The sequence below is a fragment of the Cyprinodon variegatus genome, unplaced genomic scaffold (assembly GCF_000732505.1).
Source record: "Cyprinodon variegatus isolate N-32 unplaced genomic scaffold, C_variegatus-1.0 Scaffold76, whole genome shotgun sequence".
Lineage (NCBI taxonomy): Eukaryota > Metazoa > Chordata > Actinopteri > Cyprinodontiformes > Cyprinodontidae > Cyprinodon > Cyprinodon variegatus.
Window position 1 is genome coordinate 1,276,166 of NW_015150529.1, and position 6,146 is coordinate 1,282,311.

Consider the following 6,146-nt stretch of genomic DNA (forward strand, 5'->3'; position numbering starts at 1 on the left):
GTGGCGAAATGTCTTCAAATCTTGGAAACCAAGTCCAGTGGATATTTTTTTTACGGAATGACTATGACCTGGATGACTGAGAATCTTCATCAGCATAACCTCCATTATACCTTTAAGGTATCACAATGATGTCGCCCATTTAGCTGTGCAGCATGGTGGAGTAGCGGAACATCTGCTGAGCTTGGAAAGTGAGAATCTATTGACATAAAATTGGAGCGCATTACGTAAGAATCTTCAGGATTTAAAAGTTTACGCCATTCTATACTAGCACCACAAAGTCTAAGAAAACATTTTTTTGTTTATTCAGTCAGTATTTAATATAGCTAGGTTGCTAAAATATTATTGTTTCTGATTACTTAAAAGGATTTCTTTTGCGGTGTTGTAGTGTTACGACTGCCCACTAGAGGGCGGTGCTGTTCAGCCTTAAGCTGAGGCTAACTGGTTTTCGCAAGAGAAATGTCAGAAAGGAGGCATCCTAGAGCTGAAGCGTGAATCATTGATCCAGAGTCCAGTCCTGATTATTTACACTTTTTAATGGCGACAAAGATGAAGAATAAAGTTAATAATGCAGTCCTTTTTGAAAATATAAATACTTAATAAACTCCTTAAAGGCATAGTGGAATATTTATTACAGCTAGGTTGCTAAAATATTATTCAAATAATACAAATCCAGCCAGAGAATATTTGTGATCGAATGAGACATCCAGACAAGGTGAGGAAAACAAAGAACTGAACATGCTAGTGTTGCTGCTATGGCAACAAGCATCTATTATAACATCTTTCTACAGCAGACTCAACACCCTCTAAAACATTAACAGTGTAAGAGACACAAAAACTGCAATGGAACAGGGTGTCCAGATATCTCAAATAAGTGTTCACCTACCAGCCACAGGTGTACAGACTGACACAAACTATATTTTATGCTCTTTTTACAATTTCTGGCTTGAAAGCATATCAATAAATGGGAAATGAAATATAAAACTGAGACAAATCTAAACCATTGCCCTAAATTATTCAACACAAGTTAAAGGGAAATTAATCTGTGGTCACAGCCAATGAAAAATGATCTGGTCTAACAATAAGTCAAAACTTTTAAGGTAAAAAAAACAAGAAGAGAGATTCTCTACTTCTAATTACAGAAAACCAAAGGAAGGAAAGTAGCAGCCAGGTTCTGGTATATCAGACACTTTACTAATCTGAATCTCTGTGAACAGGTTTTTAATAACAAGAGGTATGACAAGATGATGGGTTTGGAGGAAGAAGGTGAGCTTTAACAACATGTCAAGCAGTAAAGACATTAGCAATGACCCCAAAGCGGCAACTATTGGTGCACATTGAGTCAAGAAAAGTCAAAAGGACGCAAAGTGGATCATGCTGTAGTGAGAATTTTTATTTTAAAAGGGAAATACATAAAAGACATCTGGCAATCTAACCAACAATGGACGTCCCAGGACAGCAAACCCAAGGTCAGATAGAACAACTCACAGTAAAGATAAAACACCTCAGGCAGTAGAAGCCTTAAAGGAATAGTACACCCAAAACATGATTAGCCTTCATTTTCTACTCACCCCCATGCTGAACAACACTCTGGAGTACTTTTTTGATATCTCAAATGCATCTGGAGATCTGGGAGGCTTCTTGCTGTCTGCTGACATTCAAATAATGGAGGTCTATGGCGCCCGAGGCAGAAAGGTCCATAAAAGTCCACAAAAAACGTGTCAATATTCCTCCATACTGCTCGTCCAATGTATTCCAAGTGTCCTGAGTGGGTAGCATCCAGAATTTACTCGAAAAAAAGTCATTCAGAATGTTTTTAGAGCATAAACAGTAGTGTATAGGATTTCCTGAAAGCGCGCACCTGCGCGATCACGACGCTATGGAAGCCGGCAGACCAAACCAGATGAAAGTGCGCATTCAGCGTCTGCTTTGCCAATAATGCAAGCGTAGAAGAAGAAATGTGCTGTTTACCTGTGCAAAGAAAGAAACAACGAAAGAAAAATGTCTGAGGACTTCAGTGTTGAGGAAGAGCATGAGTTCTTTGCCGAGCTGAATGCGCTGGTTTGGTCTGCCGGCTTCCGTAGCGTCGTGATCGCGCATGTGCGCGCTTTAAGGAAATCCTATACACTACTGTTTATGCTCTAAAAACCTTCTAAATGACTTCGTTTTCGAGTAAATTCTGGACGCTACCCACTCAGGACACTTGGAATACATTGGACGAGCAGTATGGAGGAATATTGAAACGTTTTTTGTGGACTTTTATGGACCTTTCTGCCTCGGGCGCCATAGACCTCCATTATTTGAATGTCAGCAGACAGCAAGAAGCCTCCAAGATCTCCAGATGCATTTGAGATATCAAAAAAGTACTCCAGAGTGTTGTTCAGCATGGGGGTGAGTAGAAAATGAAGGCTAATCATGTTTTGGGTGTACTATTCCTTTAAAAGTACGTTAGGACAGAGTTCATGATTGAGAAAAAAAAATGGAAAAGTATGTCTGATTTGGAAAAGTTGCCTTGGAAAGCCTCTTCTACCTAAAAACGATAGAGCAAGAAAGGAAAGTGTCTCACCACCAACAACGAGGCGTCTGTAACGATGTCCTTGGACATATTAGATCACAGAGGAGATTTCTAGATAAACACCAAATGCCAAGCACGGAGGTGGAAGAATGATACGGGTTTCTGTTGCAGCCAAATGTATCTTGTAGGCATTGAGTAGAAAATAAATGTCTCTCTGTAAACCACAGAATGTTGACCCATGAATTCCAGGGAACTCCAGGGAACAATGCATTGTATAAAAGTAGGACGGCCCATTGATCTTCTATAACAATGCTGCTGAGGGCTTCTGCTGCTAAAGGTGGTTCTACAGGCTACTCCGCCAATGGCTGTGTCCCAGTTTAACATTAGAAGCTTTTTATTATGAAAATGAAAAGATTTTATGACTTCTAGTAAAATCCAGATAACAGTTACTACTTCCTGATTACATGACATCAGTCACTACCCATTACATAGGTTAGTGACCTTCGTCACAGGGAGACCTACTGTTTCAGTCAGTAAACTGCTGGTCAGGGCTTATATCCATGGTAAAATGCTGCCTTAACAGCTTAAAATAGAAGCTTTTAAAAGGTAAAACACTTTTCTTTGCCTTTCCTGTCGGTTCAACTCAAGGATATATATATAAAGGAACAAGTGACAAGTTCATATTCACAGTCAGTGCTTTTATTTGGAGCTCTGTGTTCATAAATGAGGAATGAAATGCCCCATATCAAACATCAAGGAGCCAAATAAGGCTGAGAAAATTTGGTTTGCCACAAAATAAAGCATCTTTTTTCCTCAGTGCAGCTAAATTATTCAGTCGGCTCAATCCCTCATCAGCTTAGGAAGGCAGAGTAGGAAGAAGACGTAGGTCTTAGAGGAGCTGAAATCTCCATCATGTCCCAAGAGTCATCACGAGACACTTCTGCAGATGAAACGCACTAATCAGAAAGCTGCAGGGTCTGCTGATACACTCACAAACGAACAAACGAACACACATCGCCAGCATGAGCTGCCAAGATCCTCGTGGACCACTAAACCTGGGTCCAAACTCATCAGTGTGATTTTCCTGACAAATGGCCACCAGGAGGCAAAGCCCATTGTGTATTAAAGTGTATCAATATACTGTATGTGTTGGAGAGATAAAGGCAGCTTTCTCTGTTACTGTTACCCAATAAATACTGACAGCGTGTCAATAGGGCTTTTTAAAGGGTCCTTAAAATTTGTGAGTAAATTTGGCCTAATTTATTCCCACATGTTTTATGTTGAAGGACACATTCTGCCCTTTGGGAGTACTACACACTTTATGGGACTTTCCTAAAGTTTGTTTTTTAGCCTTTACTCCTGCTAAGGCAACACACAGTTTTAAAATATGTGCTAAAGTACTAGCAAAGTCTGGCTTTAGAATAGATCAATCCAACCACAGGAGGCAGTTTGAATTAACTTTATTTTTCAGAACTGATTATGACTGAAACTGATAATTTACTGAAATATATTCATAAAGATATCAATGAATAAACAAATATACAAATGAGATTTATTACAATTTTTATTTCTTTACTTTTGTACCTTTACCTTTGGATAGGTACAGTTTTTTCTTAAATATTGGAGGAAACTTAATAGGAAACCAATTTTGGTGTAAAATATTCTTCCAGTTCTTAATTAGATCTGAAAAAAGTTCAAATTTTTACCAAAGATTAAAATGTTGCATGGAAGAACTGCAGGTGGTAGCAATTGACTACATGATAAACCATGCAAGTTAACATCTTTTATTTTGTCAGGCATAATAGTCAGATCTATAGAAATGTAAATAAAACAGCAACAGTTTTAAAATGTTTACATCACTGGCCTTCATGTTCATTATATGTTTTAATCAAGAGGGGGACTTTCTAGGGGTTTGGACCATTGTTCTGCTGTATTCACGTAAAGCTTTCTTTTCTTTTTATAACCGTTTTTTTTAATGAAACATTTTATCCTTCGATTTTTTTCAACATGCAGACAATTTTAAGAGTAACGGAATGATAAATATGATATGATCAATGAACAAAAGGTAAACATCTCCACATAGGGGTGTGGGAAAAATGTATTTGGCGATATATTGTGATTTTTTTGCAGCCCGATATAATATCGATCTTTCAGGTCCTAGTACGGTTTAAAAGAATAAAAACATTTTCACTTAAAACAGTGAAGCCAGAATGTGCTACCTCTGCACCGCCACACTGGCACATTTAGCTGTGGAGCCATTTTACTGCACCGTGCAATAACATGAGGCAGTCACAGTGGAGGACGTGGACTGACTCAAAACATGGATACCAAAATACTTAAATGATCAATATCTTCTGATGAACATATAAAGCACTGGCTATTTTATCTACACATTTAATTTGCTAGCTGGGAAAAATCTCAATATATAGTGATATTGCAATATCGAGATAATATCGGATCGTGACCCAAGTATTGTGACACGTATCGTATCTCAACACAGGCGCCAATACTCATCCTGACCTCCACCACGGCATATGGAGAAGAGGACAAGGAAAAAACTGTCAGGACTCCTGTTTTTGTGTTTATGTTTCTGTGTTTGTCTCCCTTCATCCACCAGGAGGCGCCTGGTCCGCCTCCTCACACACCTGCTGATGGTTTCCTCGTTAAACGGAGTGTTCTTAATCTGCTGACTGCCACTAACTCGATGCCAGAGTGTTTGCCAGTTTAGGGTACTCTAGCCAAGCTGAGTTTTGCTGAGTCAAGCTGAGTTTTTGGCAACCTGAGTTTAACCTTGTTTTTGTCTTTGCCTCTTGGCAGGAAGTCATCCTGCAAACTGGTTTTCTCTGACCTTCTCTCCCTGGAAGGATCAACTGAGCTGGGGTTCAAACAGGAGGTTTGGATCAACTTTCCCTAAGATATCGTTTGATTTTCTCACTGAGAAAGGGATTATTCTCCACTACGACCCGTTCAAGTACCGCAGGAAATCTGAGTGGCAGTCAGTTACACCATTCACCAACTATCGACCGCATTCTGGGTAAACCCTGTTCCGCCCTCCACCGAATCAGACCAACACTGGAACCACGGCACACAAACAGGAGTCAAGGATTCAACTACTTCTCTGGAAACGTGAGTCGGCAGCCAAATCCTCTTCTCCAAGTTCACGAGTCAAATTCCCCACTGAGCCTGAACTAACCGCTGTGTCTTCCCCTCACTTTACAGTTCCAGTTGAGCAGTGTTCAGAGCAACACTTCTCCCTCTGTTTACCTTCTCCAATAAAACCCGTAAAACCTTTTTCCCTGGACTCTCTGTTTCGGTTTTCTGCATTTGGGTATGAACTTTGTAACATCATGACAAAAACAGAATACTGACGGAGAAAATGAGAAAAGGTAGATAAATGGAGCCACAGAAAATCAAGCAGCAAAAACAAGAAACCAGCAAAGAACAAATAAAACAAGGGATCTGATGGAGAATGAAGATGGAGAACAACAAACGGTAAGTCAATCCCATCAAAATGCAAAATGCTAAGGCAGAATGAAAGCAGGAAGCTGAAGGAGGGAGACTAATATACCAGAAAGAAGCTCAACTCAGAAAACCAGATTTAAAATCTAGCAGAAATGATTCTAAATTAAGAAAT

The 6,146-nt window shown here is 39.5% G+C and overlaps 1 protein-coding gene across 3 annotated transcripts in view; it reads right to left on the bottom strand.

Moving 5' to 3' along the window:
* Nucleotides 1-6,146, bottom strand: part of fam184a (family with sequence similarity 184 member A) — a 278,742-nt gene that overhangs the window by 165,714 nt on the left and 106,882 nt on the right. The window lies entirely within an intron of this gene.